At 37.5% G+C, this 17,753-nt stretch overlaps 1 protein-coding gene across 1 annotated transcript in view; it reads right to left on the reverse strand.

The window, feature by feature from the left end:
• Positions 1 to 17,347, reverse strand: part of ASAP1 (ArfGAP with SH3 domain, ankyrin repeat and PH domain 1) — a 606,433-nt gene extending 589,086 nt beyond the window's left edge. Inside the window, exon 1 of the mRNA XM_074202331.1 lies at positions 17,164 to 17,347. The gene's annotated coding sequence lies outside the window, so the exon portion shown is untranslated. The remainder of the gene's footprint in view (positions 1 to 17,163) is intronic.
• Between the last annotated feature and the right edge of the window lie 406 nt (positions 17,348 to 17,753).

Genomic DNA, 17,753 nt, shown 5'->3' on the forward strand with positions numbered 1-17,753 from the left:
CTTCTTTTAGGTTTTTATTAAAATGTGAAATTTTTATAATTTTATATGAGATTTTATTTGAAAAACTAAGGGGAAATATGGTGAGAATATATTTTGTAAAAGATTTATCAAAGATTGGCCATTTAATCTTTTGTAATAAAAGATTAACTAAAAAGTTCAAGATATCTACTTCATTTGAAAAAATGCCTAAAATTTCAATTGTGCATAGTAAGATGATATCGTACTGTCAGACTGTAAACTCCAAAGTGAATTAATGTAGAATAAAAAGTTCTTGGAGATGCTCATTCTCAAGCTGTTACTCAGAATTGTGTGTTCAGTGAACATAAATTATATGTGCATATGTAGACATGTATTGTTAAGAAAATTACATTAAATATGATTATATTCTGTTCTTAATATGCCATTAATCATTCTTTGGAGTGATTAGAATCTATATTTCCCAGAAATTGATATTTTATCTATCATAATCATTATTTTTGAAATTTACTAATTTAAAAATAGATGTTAAAAACAATAGACACATAATAATGTTATCTAGAAAGACACAATTATATACAACAGGGTCAGGTCCAGTATATACATATACTAGTTATATTGATGATACAGGGAATATAGAGATGTACTGAAGTCAAGAAGACCTATGTTTAAGTCTAGCCTCAGACACTTATTAGTTGTATGACCTTGGGCAAGTCACTTAGCTTCTGGCTACCTCCATTTTATTATTATTCATAAAATGGGGATTATTATTCATAAAATTATTATTATTATTCATAAAATTTTCACCTCTCAGGTGAAAATGTTGTAAAGATGAGATAATATTTGTAAAGTACTTTGCAAAGCTTAATGTGATATAATAAGTGGTTGCTTTGTCTTCCTCTCCTTTGACTTGAATATTGTGATGTGATGTTTGTCCTTCATTCTCAAAGAAGACTATAACATCAGGAAGGTGATGCCATGACAAACACATGAATTGGATTTGACTGAAGGGGTGCTGTCCTAAATTACCAGCCTCACTTTCTCCTCCAGAGTCATCTGGGTCCAATAACCAGATAGGAGATGACCCTGGATGCAAGGCAATCAGGGTTAAATGACTTGTCCAAGGTCACACAGCTAGTAAGTGACAAGTATCTGAGGCTGGATTCAAACTCCTATCCTCCTGATTCCAAGGTCAGTGCTTTATCCATTGTACCAACTAGTTACTCCACCTGAATATTACCTACTCCCATGTACCACCTCCACTTTTCCTGTTAGAATATTTGCTTCTCTTTATAACCTTGTATGGAGAAGAGGAGCCCCCAGATTTTGAGGCTCAGATCTGCTGGCAAAGAGTTATATGACCCTGGGTAAGACATTGTCCCTCTCTAAATGTTCAAATCTGCTCTAATCCAATCAACCTTGATTGAACATCTACTATGTCCCAAGTTCTGCTCTAGGCCCCAGAGATACAGACAAAATGAAAAATAGTTCTTGGTTCTTGGAGCTTATCCTTTATAGGGGAATGTGGATAAGGACCCACATTCCAATTTATACCTCTATCTTTCTTGTTATTGGTATACATATATACCTATACAGACATACATGTCTACCTATTTACATATAATTATATATACACTCATACATATATATACACATATATCTATATCTATATATATCCATATATATCTAGACATAGATATATATGGATAGGAAGGGAAGAAATAGGTTCCATGGTGTAATACAAAATCCAAAATAACACCCACATGTCATATGAGCAGCTTAATTTGCAAGGTTAATTATAGGAAAGATCACACATAATCACACCATCTGAGGTGAGACTGTAGCAGTTTACAGTTGTTTCTTCTCTTCCCTTGTTCTCCATTCACATTGTGAATTAGACAGCCTCCCTCCCATATGCTATACTAGCACACACACACACACACACACACACACACACACACACACACACACACCCCGATTATTATTATACATAGAAATAGGAACAAAAATATTTAGGAGGATAGAGGGAGAGAAAGAGAGAACAAGAGAGAGTAAATGAGAAAATAAGAGAAAGAAAGGGAGAAGGAGAGAGAATCAAAGAGATGGACAGAAAAAGAGAGAGATGGAAATAGAGAATGAGAGAGATCACAGAGAGATACAGACAGAAAGATGGTGGGGAGGAGAGGGAGAGACAGAGGAAAGAGAGAATTTTTAAAAAATATATTTTCCAATCAGGGACTCATTAAACAGGGAGAGAAGGGGATAGAAATAAGGAGAAAAGTGAATTACAGGTATCTAGTATGGGAACTTGCAAATACCATAAACAAAGTGTTTGTTGAATGAATAAATATAATGTATGCCATATCTAGGCCAAGACTATAGCATGTTTCCTCCTCTCACCAGTGACTCTGGCACACTAACTCTTGGTGAGTCTTCACCTTATCTGAACCAGACCCAGATTCATTGTACCATCCCTGCCATGACCTTCTTCTAAATAAATGTTTTTTTTCCATTCATTCATTCATTCATTCATGTAAGCCACCCTTTCTCCCTTTACTAGCCTGTGGAAGTATATTCTTTCTCCCACCCTTTAGCTCTCAAATACAAATGATGGACCATCCTATTTCTATGAATAATTGTGTATCTCATTTTAAAAATTATTATTATGTATTCTATTTTTGGTTTATAGCAGTAATTTTAATAGATCTTTATTTGTATCACTGAGTTAGTATTTTGCTTAATTCTATATGTCCAGTAGTTACTAGTAAATTTCTGTCTTTTTTGAGAAAAACAACAAAGGATGGGGACCAAAACTGTAAATTGAAGTATAGTGAACTGATGAAGAAACACCTTCTTCCAATGCTCGTTGGCACATTTTCTCTAACTTAAAATCTGACTAATGTCTCTTATTAGCTAGGTGACCCTGGATAAATCAATGAACCCTATTGGTCTTAGTTCCCTCAACTGTAAAATGGGAATAATAATAGCATCTTGGGGCAGGTATGTGTCACAATAGATAGAGTCCCAGGCCTGGAGCCAGGAAGATTCATCTTCCTGAGTTCAAATCTAGTCTCAGAAACTTACTAGCTATGTGATCCTAAGCAAGTCATTCAACTCTGTTTGCTTTAGTTTCCTCCTCTGTCAAATGACCTGGAGAAAGAAATGACAAACCATTCTACTATCTTTGTCAAGAAAACCAAAAATGAGGTCACAAAAAGTCAGATTGAACAACAAAATACTGAGAAGTGATTTTTCCAGCATCACACAGCCAGAATATATAAGAGATATAACTTGAACTCAGGTCTTTTGGACTCTGCAATTAGTTTTCTATAGTTGCTATGCCATACTGCCTTTAAAAGACTTTTGGGACGCTCAGTATTTGTAGGCAAAATACTTTACCTATCTGATCCTAGTTTCCTCCTATATAAAACTGGAATAATAATACTTGCACTTAACTACAGTCCTACAGTTGCTATGAGGAACAAATGACATGGGAGAACTAAAATACTTTATAAACCATGAAACTCCATAGAAATATGTTATCATCATTACCATCACCACTACTACCACCACCACCATCATCAGGCATGAATTAGACCAATCTAAGTTCAACTAGCAGAATGACTAGCAAAGGATGTTTTGTTTGTCAGTTAGAGTACTTCTTAGCACTGTGGCTGGAACATAGTAGGTGCTTAATAAATGTTTATTGATTACTGACTATTGACTGTCAACAATTACATAAGCTCCATTTCCCCCAAACCATTTTCACTCATAAACATGCTCAGTTCTGATATCTTCATTGCTATTGTTTGAGTCAGTTGACATGTAGTCTTTTTTCACGTCATTCTCTTCTTGAGATGTAGCCCTTATTACTAACCACCAAACCATGAACCCATAATGGTTTCTTGTAAATTTAAATGATGAGAAGAGTGGAGATTTCTTTTCCTCTCACACAAAAGATCATTGCAGTTATTCTTGGCAGAGAGGAGGATGCTTCATTTGCTCCAAGCAAAATTCAAAGTTTTCAGATTCTTTCAAATAAAGTTATAACTAATAGTTCTGGCACCAAAAACAAGCAGGACAAAAAGACAGCTTTAAATAAAAATTTTAAACAAATTACTTAATCAATAAGCATTTATTAAGTGCCTCCTAATTCAAAAGAGAAGGGCTTGACACTCAACCATTCAGGGGAGACAGAAACCCCAGGACACCTACCTGATTGGTGGAGACATTAGGACATGGCAAAACCATTTCTGAGGTGGTCAGTGCTTGGTATGAGGAACAAGAAGAGATGGATCAGAAAATTTACCTCTGGTAAACGGTGAGGGAAGGAGTAGGAAATATAATTACTTCTTCCAGGGGATCTTAACTTGGAGTCTACAAACTTTTAAAAATATGTTTTGATAACTCAATATAATTTAATATATTAATATATAAATATATAAATTTAAAAACCTATATATATTATTTTATGTCTTTAAAATCATTGTTCTGAGGAGTCCAAGCTTTTTTCAAATGGATCTGGAATCTCTGCATTTGAATTTTAACTAATTTCCTATTTTAACTCAGCATTTTTTATAACTTGGAACTAAAGTCTATTCCTTCTACCCTGCTGAACTAGTGGAAGTGCTGGTAACATTCTCTAAATTTTAGAGTCCTAGGACAGTTATTCTTCCAGTGCCAAAGTGAGATCTCCATACACTTTGGAAGCTGGCTTGAAAATCAGTTTGTTCTGATGCCAAATAACAGACTAAAAGCACAATGAAGGAAGCTGCCAGGGACTTCTGTCTGCTGACCTCAATGCAACTAGCAGAAAGGAAGCATTTAGCACACTCTAGACTTATCAATTGTTAATGATCTAAAGATAATTGTATATGTAAAAAAATACACACATATATAAAATGTATGTGTGTATATATACAGGTACATATTTATCACATGTATGAGCATATAGTCACATATAAATATAGTTATAAGCACACACATGTTTTGACCTATGTGAAAAGGGTCACATGTCAATTTACATATATACATACTTGTGTGAATATATCAAAATTTGAAATGTTAATTTTAATGAGTGACCTTGAGGAGCATTGCATCAGAGTCCAGGGTGTAGTGTATATTACCCATAAGATTGTGGGTAAATTACTTAACTATTTCGAGAAACAGTTTTCTCACCTTTAATATGGTAAGAATAATACTTGTATCAATTCACATGCTTGTTGTGGGGAAAGTGTTTGACTGAATTGGAAGTATTATAGACCCATACAGAACAACTGTGAGTTTTATCTATATTTCCTCCATTTGATGCCTCCCTTAGAGTCTTCCTCTAATATTCTGGCAGTCCTAGGAAGTCAAAGATTGTATTAGTGAAAAGCCAATCCTAGCCTATCCTGGAAAGATGAAGACTCTTAAATCCAAACCCAATCCCAGACTTTGCCAAACAAGCCTTTAAGTCCCCAGCACTGTAAAAGACTCAGAGGGGTACAAAAGCAAAGAAGAAGATATTCTCTCTCAAAAAACATCTTCTATTGAGGGAGACAATATGTGGATATATAAATATGTAGAATAAATACAAAATAAATACATCTCAATTAAATACAAGATGGTGAGGGAGGGCATCAGCACATAGAAGGCTCTTAATTAAATGCTTACTGAAATACTGTACAATGATCAATGGCGAATTACTTTGCTCTTCTCAGCAGTACAAAGATCCAAGAAAATTCCAAAAGATTCATGATAAAAAAATGCTATCCACCTCCAGAGAAAAAAATTTACAAAATCTGAGATCAAAGAATACTTTTTAAAAACTATTTTCCTGTCTTTTGTTTGAGTTTTCTATTACATGACTAATATGGAAATGTTTTGCATGACTGCATAAATATAACCTTTAACAAATTGCTTGCCTTCTCAATGGAAAAGGGAAGGAAGGTGGAGAGAATTAGAAACTCAAATTGTAAAAAACAAAAATTTAAAAGTTTTTTACATATAATCAGAAAAAATATAAAAAAAATTTTGACAGCTGACTTGTTGACTGAGAGACTGAGGAGGCCATTTCAGTTATCTAGGTGAGTGGTGTTAAAGGCCTGAAATAATGTGGTAGATGAGTGAATAGAAGGGAGGGGTTGAATGTGACAGAGTTATAATGTTATAGATGACACAATTTGGCAATTGTTGAATATGTGGAATGAAGGAGAATAAGGCATTTGATGTAATGTTGAAGTTATAGACCTGGGAGCTCAGAAGAAGAAGAGGAATGACTTTGATAGAAATAGGAAAGTTCAGTAAGTTTTTTTGGGGGGATGAGATGGATAATCAATGAGGCAGGAAGAAAAAGGCAAAGTCTGTTGCCTAAAGATAGTGTACCTAAGTTCTGAGAGGCTTATCACCAAGTTGGCAATAGAAATTCCCAATGAGTCTTTACTAAGGTACCAAGGAGTTGCAATCAGCATCAGTGAAGGTACCATACACACTGAGAATATCATAGATTCTTGAAGTCTATCTTAAATACTATGGTTTCCTCATTGATGGATGTCTCTAAGTGGAGGTCTGATGATCACTTAGTGGAAATGGTAAGGTATATGCTTGATGATATCTGTTCTAGCCCTAACTAAGGATGTGTAATTTACACACACACACACACACACACACACACACACACACACACACACACACACACACACGTTTATTTACCTTTCCTTATGCTTTTGCCTTTGGTAAAGTGAAATTTTATTGAGAATGGTCCAGTTTTATATCTTATGTTCAGCACTAATGGGCTTGATAATTAAGTCTGATAATCATGTTATTCACTGACCTTTTAGAGAAAGAAGCTGTATACAAAATCCTTTCCTCCCCCTCATCATATTCTGAATTTGTTCTTGACATACCTCAGAAAAAAGGTAATATGCTTTTCTCAAAGTAACCATGAAATTAGAAAATTTCATGCCACATTGTATACTTTGTTTTTATATGTTGCTCAATCATTTAACACCTTCCTTTTCTAAGCCTCAGTTTCTTCCTCTGAAAAATATAGAGTGTATTTGCTGTTGCTCAACCATTTCAGCCAAGTCTGAGTCTTCTTGACCCTATTTAGAATTTTCTTGGCAAAGATACTGGAGTGGTTTTACATTTCCTTCTTCAGTTCATTTGACAGATGAGGAACTGAGGCAAATAGGATTAAATGACTTGCCCAGGGTCATAGCTAGTAACTGTCTGAGGTCAAATTTGAACTCAGAAGTTTCTGAGTCTAGATCCCACTGTACCACCTTGCTGCTCTGAGGATCTGTAATGCTATGAGTTTCATTGCCTAGTGTATGTAATAGAACCCCAGTGTTGAACCTCATTTTATTTGTTTGAATTGTTTCTGCATACTCTTGGTTCTTCCCTCCTTCTCTGGGTCACTCCTGTTTCCTTCACTGGTTCATCCTCCTCTTGTCCCTTAAATTGTTTCTTGACATGTTGCCCTTGATCCTTTCTTTATTCCCTTCCCTTCCCTTCCCTTATCCATTCTCATTTCAATGATTCCTTTTATGTGGTTCTTTCTTACTCTAAATTCTATGATTATGGAAAGCTTGAGGGAGGAGGAGATGCTTTTTCTATAGCTGAGTCAAGTAGAATTTGGTGTAATCTGCTTCATCATATCAAGGAATTTGATTAAGGGCTTGAATTCTTGAGTTATCTTCTAAAAATGGGAATAAAGCTTTACTTAGTATTTGAAATCGTCATAGTCATCTATCTATAGTATCTGCTGTAATAACATTATCATTGAAAATTTTGACTGCAGTGATTGAAGTTAGGGATTTTACACCGGGTTCTGCCATTAACTCTATGATCTTTGTCAAATTACCTTATCTCTCTGGGTTTCTGTCTTCATCTGAAAAAGAAGGAGGTTGGACCAAAATGTGTCTAAGTTTGAGTCAGTTCTGGCATTCTATGATTAGATTAGAATCTCACATATTCTATGCCACTCAAGATCCTCAGTCTACAGTATACATATACTTGACCTTTTTGAAAAAATTTTATCATTCATAACTTCCTTATGCATAACTGTGGCCCTCAGGTGAACTGGGCTACTAGCTATTCCCAGAACACACCACATGGTTTCCCACCTCCACACCTTTCTTCGTGTTTGTTCCTTCTGCCTGGAATGCCTCCCCCGTTCCTGGAATTCTACTCTTCTTTTTTTAAAAAATAAGTTTTATTGATACTTTTTCCTTTGCATCAAATTTCTTTCTCAATATACACCAACTCCCACACTACTGAACTTTCCCTTGTAACAAAGAATAGTTAAGCAAAAATGACAAATTAAAATGAATATAGAAAGTATATGTAAAATTGTTTCCTAAAGTTTCCTCACTTCTTTACTGAGAAGATGGAAATTCTAATTTTCTAAATTCTAACTGCCCTTCAAGACCCACCCTAATGCTACTTCTCTATAAACATTCTCTGATTCTTCTTCCCCCACTGAAAGTTATTCCTTCCTTTGCAAATTATGTTAAATACTATGACTGGATTTTCCCCTTATCCTTTTCATTCCCTTCCTTTTATCATACTCATCCATGTATATGTCTTTTACTCCATGCTGCAATATAAGCTCTTTCAGATCAGGGGCACTTTTAATTTTGTTTTTGTATTCACAGCACCTAGTATATAGTAGGCACTCTAAGTGGATTGGATTGAATTAATTCCTAGCTAGGTGGCACAATGGATAGAGTGCTGGACCTGAAGTCAGAAGTCATCTTCCTGAGTTCAAATTTGACGTTAGGCACATTGTGTGACCCGGGGCAAGTCATTTCACCCAGTTTACCTTGGCTTCCTCATCTATAAAATGAGCTGGAGAAGGAAATGGTAAGTCACTCCAGGATCTTTGCCAAGAAAATCTCAAATGGGGTCATGAAGAATAGGATATGAAAGAAAAAATGACTGAAACACGATTCCCTTATCAACCCCCTCCCAAAAGGCAGCATTGTTTTTCTCCTCCAGCCTTGAATAACACTTGGTACCTCTCTTGTGGTACTTGTCATATTTCTTCCCTTATATTATAATTCTTTGTGCTCTCTTCTAATCCCCATCAAAGGCAGGAACTTGGATTTATTCATCTTCTCATTCCCCAGCAAGATCTGGCATGTTACTTTGCAAGGTGGTCAATCAATGCTTGTTGAATGGGACTGAATTCAGCACTACCACCTGCACTCTTTGATTCCAATGGATGTTAGTTTTCAGTCCTACCCATTAAAATGACTGTGGGTTTTGGTATTTCAATCTCTTACTTATGCAGTCCCATTCTCCTCCTGTATGTGGGAGGAGCAGGTTGTCAAAAAGGCACAGAAGGAGGGGGGGTGGGGGTGGAGGTGGGGACATAGTTCCTTAATTAACATACTCTGCAAAGAGAAGCTTTGAAGCTTCCTCCCAAGTTTTTTTTCTCTGTACTGTTCTCTCAGGGAAAATAAAAGACCATTTTGGAGCAAAGGCTGGAGATCTAAGAATATCGTTGGTATAATAAACCCAGGAAATATGTTTACACATTTCCTTTCCAGAAAGACAGGAAATAGGATGAGGGATTAGGCCGCTGCCCAAATCATAGACTCTTAGACTTCTCATTAAGATGGAAAGAAGAAATATAGAAGATAGATAGGTGACAGATGACAGAGTATATATAGTTGATGGATAGATGGCTAGAGGATAGATGACAAGGTGATAGAAGACAAATGAGAGAGAGAGAGAGAGAGAGAGAGAGAGAGAGAGAGAGAGAGAGACAGAGAGACTGAGAGAGAGACAGAGAGACAGAAAGACAGAGACTGACAGTCTTTTAATCCTGTTTTCTCTTCACTCATACAGCCAACATCTCAGTTCAGGTCCTCAACTGGTCTGTTGAAATAGCCTTTAAATTAGTCTCCCTGCCTCTTTTTTTTCTACTTCATTTCTAGCCTCTGCAAAGTTGCTGATGTGATTTTCCTAAAACACAGATCTGACCATGCCACCATCATATCCAATGAGTTGCAGTGGCTCCCTATTATCTTCCAGAATCAAATACTCTGGCATTGAAAGTTTTTTTAATAACTTGAGCCCATCTTGCCTTTCCCGCCTAATTACACATTGTTATTTCCTACAAACTTTACAGAACAATCACACTGGCTAACTTTTGTCTCTTGTTTCTATGGTTTTGCGGAAGCTGTACCTCATGTCCAGAAATATTCTTCCTCGTCACTTCTGCCTCTTAAAATTTCTCAGATCCTTCAAGACTGCTGTGTACCACCCTTTATAGTAAACCTTTCCTCTTGCTTTTAGACCAGGTATAGGGAATCTTTCTACCAAAGGTCATTTGGTTTTTTTATAGCATCATTTTCAGGTCATACAAAATTATAAATTTAAAAATTAGCCTACTCTATTTGGTCAAACATTTAATTAATTCAGGCCCTAAAAAACTCCTACATTTATATGAATTTCAAGTCCCACCTTCAGTTGTCTTGGTAGTACAAGAACAAATGAACACCCCTGTTCTAGACTCTAGAACCTTAACAAACTCCCATCCCATTTACCTTGTTTTACATGTGCTCTGCACACGCCCATATATCAGTATTTCTCTCATTAGAGTGTAAGCTCTTTGAGAACAAGGTATACTTTGCTTTTATCTTTGTACCCAGGGTCTAGCACAGTGTCGTGCATTGGTTGATGAGAACATATGAATGAGTGAATGAATGAATCTCTAAATAGCTTGTATTTGAGGTTCATGTTAATTGGTTCCTGTTTTCAATTCCAGGAAAAGATGGTAGAGGTTTCACAAACTCTGCAACATCTTTAAAACATGCAATGTCTAAGCCCTACTGTTTTGCCCACAAGTGATTGATTTTCAATTTCCTTGCTTTGGTGGATTTGAATTAGACCCCAAGGGCCAAACTTTCTGGTAGTTTACACTTAACAGAGATAAGGCCACTTTAAAGCTGCTACCTCAGCAGATGAGCCATCTGAGGATCGTTCTTTATGTTGCCACTATAGAAATAGAGGCCACAGCCTTACAATTTGATTGCAGAATTAAGTATTTGGACCATTACATACATGTTTAGGGGGCATGGTTTGGAAAAGCATTTTAAAAGTCCCTCTATCCTTATAAGGATTACTAGAACCATTTCAGATGCAGTCTGAATCTCTTGCATTTTTAAGTATTTTCATCCAGTTCATTCAGTTACAGGGGCTGCTTTTGGGGTAGAGTTCTGCTTTATGTGGATGCTGAGTAACCACTCATGTGATGTGATTGCAGGGGCCTCTGTCCCTCTAAATAACTCCTCCTTCTAACATCAACTGATGCTTTGAATAACCTTAATAGGGATAGGACTTTTCATTGGCTATTAGTGGTAAGGATGGAAATGGAAAAAATATTGGAAAGTTGACAGGCAAACTCATAACAGAATCAGATTATTATAGGTAGAAGGTACCTTGGAATGTAGACTATTAGGACTAGAACAAACTTAGCATGTCTTCCTGCTGACTCTCTCTTTATTCTTCTTTGAGGATCTTGGGGGATTTGACTGGGGTATGTTAACAGGACGGGGAAAGAGACTCAGGAGTCAGGGGAAGTAATGGTCAAGATCAGAAAGAGGGGCCATGATCAGGGACAAAAAGAAGAATGCCACAGTAGTATCATTTCTGCACCATTCTTTGCAAAAGCTAGATGTAGGATTTGCTTATTCTTTTCTATGGATCTGAGACCAGAAGTGGTCAGAGATCCCTATCAATCATAAGAAAACTTACTTTAGAAAGTACATTCATGTTCATTTCAGTTCACAACAGATTTGAAACACCACAGACTAACCCAAGATTACTGAGTCCAAATTTTCTGAGGCTTCATCTGAGGTCTATTGGATGTGTGAGTAGAACCATGAAACAATGAAACCCATAGGAACAATGGTTTTTGCTTAAAGTTGGGAGTTAAACCAAACATTTTCTAACACTCCTATATTCAATGCAGCTGACTATAGGAGAGAAGTAGGTTCAAATCCATAGGCTAGATGTAATATAATTTTATTGTTATTCTATACTGTCTTATTTTAAAACTTAAAACAATTATTTGCAATATCCAAACATATCTGCTCTCTAGAAACAGATTCATTATGTCAAAATCAAATGATTAGAGCTTTTTGAAATATAGCAAGAAGGAGGAGAGGGTTCATTGGTGGATGGGGACTTAAGAACTGATTTCTGATGGCATACCTCCACAAATCTATGTGTGGATATGTATGATGTAAAATAAAATGAAATTGCCTAAATCTTGCTCCTTCTAATTCTATTTCTGAAGTGTCTTCATTAATTACATATGGATATTAGCTACCAAAGCATAAGAGATGACTGACTTTCATTTTTACCTGTGTTTCATATGGTTTAAGGACCAGGTTAATATAATGCATATTTATGCTTCCTTCTGCCACCTATTACTTTCTACTAACAAAATCATAGGAGTGAGTTAGAGAGTAAGGCTCTTTTTAAAGGCTTTGGCAAAGTGCTCACCAATATCTATGCCACATCTGTTGCTATGAATTAACTGGGTAGCCTGTTATCTTTTTGACACTAATAAATACGAGTAAAATAAAAACAACATTATATCAAGAAAATTATGGTTGAGTATGATGGCCAGACAAAAATCAAATGGAATGGCTATTAAGTCAGAATTCCAAAATTGAAAAGCACTTCAGAAGCGATCTAGTCTAATTCCTTGTCCAGTGCACAAATCTCATCTACAATATCCCTAAGAATTGTCAATCAACTACAATCTCCAGAGACAGATTATTTACAACTGCTTCAACAAATAAATCATTTCATTTTCAGATAACTAGTCAGTCAATAAGCATTTATTAAGTGTCTATCATGTGCTAGATACTGCTCTAAGTTCACAGGATACAAAGAAAGACAAAAGCCCTTGAGGAACTCACATTACAGTGAATTATTAGGAAGTTTTCCTTATATTGAACTACAAGTTCCTAATTCTGCCCTCTGGAATGTAGCCTAACAAGTATAATTCTTTTTTTCAACAAATATTTGTTGAATTGTATTATCTATATCAACCCTTCAAATATTTTAATATAATGATCACATATTTTTTGAACCTCATCTGCCTAGGTTAAATAGTTTTAGTTCCTTCAACTAATTCTCAAATAAGACACTTCATTATTCTTTTCAACTTCTTAACACATTCGAAATGGTCAATGATAGAATGTGGCACCCAGAAATGGATACAACATTCCAGATGTGGCTGGATCAAAGGAGAGTGCAGTGGAATTATCTCTTCCCTCACTGTGGACACCATATTCCTATTAATTCAGTCTAAGTTCACAAACTCCTAGATGTTTTTTTTCCCTACATGGGTTGCCATCTAGCCAAAATTCTCTCATTCCATGTTTGTATCATTGATTTTTTGGACCTACATGTATAGGTCTTTACATTCATCAGTAATGATGGGATTGTGGCATGATCAAAGCAGGCAAGTTTATCTGTTAGCTGACAATTGTCATATAGTGCTTCATATAGGGAAAGTAACTCTCTTGTATTTAAAGGATACCTTTTTCTCTAACAACAGCAACAACAAGTTTTGATTTCTCCTAGTGCCCAACATAATGCTGTGCACCTTTGTGGACAATAATATGATGAATCCAAATACAAATATCAAAAATGAAGGGTTAAGTGATAACTGAGATTACATAGTGATAAAGTCTAGACCACAGTTTCTCCTGGTATCATGTTTTTTTTCCTACTCTAATAATAGCTGAGAGAGCTTTTAGAGAGGGAGCAGGAGAGATGATGATCATTCAATGCTTTCAATTGTATGTGCTTTGATGGCAACCACATCTACTCTTATCATTGTTCTCTGCTACTGGTTCATTACCTTAATTACTATCTTGCTCTGGGTTCAAAGGAAGTCAAGAGAACATGCTCTGGAATGTTTCCAAGTTAATCAATACTGTAGAAATACTCTCTTCAGTGTTGTCCCCAACCCAGAGTAATACCAGGAAAGTATTTTTCTCTGATGAGGAAGCTTAGCTATGATCACCTCTTTATGATCCAATTTGTTTTCTTAGAAAAGATAGTGAAATAGTTGGCCATTTTCTTCTTTAACTCACGTTATAGATGAGGAAACTGAGGCAAACAGCATTAAATGACTTGCCTAGGGTCACACAACTAATAATTATCTGAAACTGCATTTGAACTCAAGTGTTTCTGACTCTAGTTTTTGGCAATTTGTCTACTGGGTCACTTAGCTACTCTCATTTACAAAATCACTGTTAATGTGTATATATATATATATCTTTCTCCAAGCCTGTCTGAAGGGGGTTTCTGAAGAAAGGAATGGAGGTTTAAATTCTTCCAAGTAGAAAAGTCCCTAGCTTTGGGCTCTGGAAAAACCGGGAAAATAGAAGAATCTTATTTACTGGATGTCATTCTTATATTGCTATAGCTGCCAGCTTGGCCTTGGTCTCAGTTCCATGTGTATCTTTATATCCTCTCACTGTCTGGTCCACATAGTCAATTACTTCTGTGTTGTTCTTGTCTCTTCACCTTTCCTATGTGGCACTCTAACTCCTCAAGATCCCCAGAAACCCAGAACAAAATATTCCTCCTGAATGTCTGCAAATAGTAATAATAGTTGGAATATAAATCCTGTCACCCTGGGAAAGTGCTACAAAGCATATGAATTTAAACATCTTGAACATCTGGGGCTACAATTATACTATGTCATTTGATTTTTAATACAATCCTGTGAAGTGGATACTATTATTTTTATCTTATACATGAGAAAACTGAGAGTCCAAGAGATCACATGACTTTTTTCTTAAAAGTAACATTAATTATATTACATAGGTTTTTCTTCTTTTTTAAACAAGTTATATTGTATTCTGTCTTTTTTAAAGGAACCCTTTTTTCAATTTTTCCCATTAGAAATTAAACAGACCCAGGTGTCTCTAAACCAAGATCCAGTATTCCTTTTTATAACATCACATAGCCTTTTATTATTCCAAACTATCTCATTTTTTATTTTACTTTCCACTCTTGACAGGTGTGGAATAGTAATTAAAAAATCTCAGTCCTTTGTTTTTAGTGTCATGAAAAAAAATATTGGAGACATGGAATCAGAAACTACATGGAAGTAATAGAAGAGCTGTTTTATGTGGGAGTTGGAAATCTGTTAATATTGGGGTCTCAAGGGCACATTGTATAGAGAAAACATTGCTGGACCTGGAATAAGGAGTTCCAGTTATGTTGCTTACTTTGTGACCTTCTCTGGGTCTGGGCATCCTTATCTGTAAAATAAGTCCTTGATAAATGTTTGTTGATTGATTAATTGCAAGGCACAACCTTAGTGCCCAGGACTGTAAATTAGGAGGGGCTAGTGTGCCTCCTTGGAGGGAGTGCAGATCTGGACTGAAGAAAATACAAAAAACTAGCAAAAGGGTACCCTGGATGGTTTCATGACTTTCAAAGTCATAACATTAGACTCCAGAGGATTTTTCTACTTAAATGATCTGCAGCTGCCAAGTCATAATCTGAGTCCAATAATTCAATTCAATTCATTAGGCAGTTTCTTACAATGTGGCAAACCCTGTGGCTCATACCTGGATACAAAGACTGAAAGAAAACAAAATAGAAACAGTCCCTGCCCTCCAGGAGCTTCACTCCAGAGAGCAGAACATACAGCCTTTGAAACATTGAGCTCCAAGGAAAAAAGTCTCTAGGGTGTCCTAACTCTGACGTAAATCTTTGTCCTTAGCTCTTAACTTCAAATTCCGAAGGTTAACAATGTAAATCCTTTTTTGGATAAGGAAGCTAAAAATGGTTCAGGGATTCCTCTCCCATCCCCATTTTCCCCTTCCCTGTTTCCCAATCCTGACCTTCCTGGATCAGACAGACATTGCAAGTTAGGAACAACATTATTTTTAGCAATTCCAAAGGGGAAGGGGGAAAAAAGAGGAAAAAAAGGAAATCAAATCCAACAATTAACTTCTAATTGCTCAATTACTTCTTAAATGGCCTGGTACCAGAGATAGATTTGTTTGAACACACAGTAGCAATTTTTGCCTTTCTATGTGTCTTCAGTACTTAGAGCAGTGACTGGCAAAAAGTAGGTGTTTAATAAATGCTTGTTGAATTGAAGGGTAAACATGAAGGTTATAAGTAAATTGGGCCCAGATGGGGTTCAGAAAAGAAGTAGATATCTTTTGAACGACCTGAGCACCACCTTCTATTACGTTCTGGGTAGTGGAGCAAGGAAACTGATGGAGGATGTCTTTCTTACCTATCGCTGGAAAATACTGCTCTCTCAGATTTTAATTCTGCAAATTCCAAAGGCTTTAATGGGGATTTAACCTTGCGGAACCCCAGCACCCCGAGGGCAGAGAGAGGAGTCTCTGCTTCGTGCATTTTGGGTGGGGTACGTGGCTTATATATTATGGACCTCTTTCCTATTGAGTTAGGAATCTGAACCCCGAACTTTGCACAAAGTCACTTCTCGAAAAAAATATTTGGGCTGTGCCGCTGATGTCGCTGCGTCAACCTCGGTTGGTGCCTGGGGAAGGCGCCCATAATTTTATAGGTCAATCATGGATCCAAAGAACTACTGACAACACTTCCCGGGCCTTTCTCCCAATTAATCAGGTCCATGCAGGCAAACTAGGCGGGGCTTCTCTCTCACTGTGAGGGTGGTGGGCCCTTCGGAGGTCTCCCACTGAACTTCCCCAGCTCAAGTCCCCCGAGCAGCTGGGCCTGCCCAGCCGGAGTTCAGGGAGCGCTCGCCCCTCCCTGCCCAAGCTCGGCTCCGGGAGAAAAATCCCATCACCAGTCGGTCGGGAACCTGTAGGAATGACGGAACTTTGGGGAAAACCAAGCCCAGAAAAATGCTGCAACCCCCCTAAGAGAACTGAAAACATCCTGGGGCTGGGGGAGTCAGCAAACTCCACCCCCTTCCCTGGAGCCCGCGCCCCTCCCCAGATTTGCTGTTTGTCTCTTCCTCTCTGAGCCAGGGAAATCAAGCTAATTTGAATTGTAATTTCCTGAGACTCCCATTCTCTGGGCAAGCCGCTCCTCGGAAAGCTTAGACTATTTATATCGTCAGCCTTGGCAAGCAGAGCCACAATTACCCTCAACGGTACCCCCGCTCATAAAAAAAAAAAGAGATCCATAAGGGTAAGTGGATGGAGTACTCACAGAGGCATATTTCCTTTGGGTCGTGTGGCCCCGACACCCAGACCTAAGGACTGTTCCCCGATTTTACCCTAGCCATCTGCTCGCAGGAGCCAGCAGCATCTTGGGGAGGATTCAGTGAATTCAGATTTGTAAATCACAGCAGGTGCATAAGCTGGGGCTGACTCATGCGGAATACTGATAGACCCGAAGGCGGCGGCGGCGGCGGTTCAGTGCTTCTGACTTCGGGGAGGAGGCGGGGCCGCCTGCTGCTGCTGCTGCTGGTGCTGCTGGTGCTGCTGGTGCTGCTGGTGCTGCTGGTGCTGCTGGTGCTGCTGGTGCTGCTGGTGCTGCTGCTGCTGCTGCTGCTGCTGCTGCTGCTGCTGCTGCTGCCTGAGTCTGCTGTTGCTACTGCTTGCTACCTGCTGCACCTTTAGGAGAGGGCCTTTCCCAGTGGCCTCCTGGGGAAGTTGAAATCTCTGAATTGAGGGACTGTGTGCAGAAAACTTTGACATTAGATGAACAAGACAAACACAGAATACTCAGAAGTCTCTCTTCTTTTTCTCCCTCTCTCTTCTCCTACCTTCCTTCCCTCCCTCCTCCATTCAGCTCTG

The sequence above is a fragment of the Macrotis lagotis genome, chromosome X, assembly GCF_037893015.1.
Source record: "Macrotis lagotis isolate mMagLag1 chromosome X, bilby.v1.9.chrom.fasta, whole genome shotgun sequence".
NCBI classification, from domain to species: domain Eukaryota; kingdom Metazoa; phylum Chordata; class Mammalia; order Peramelemorphia; family Peramelidae; genus Macrotis; species Macrotis lagotis.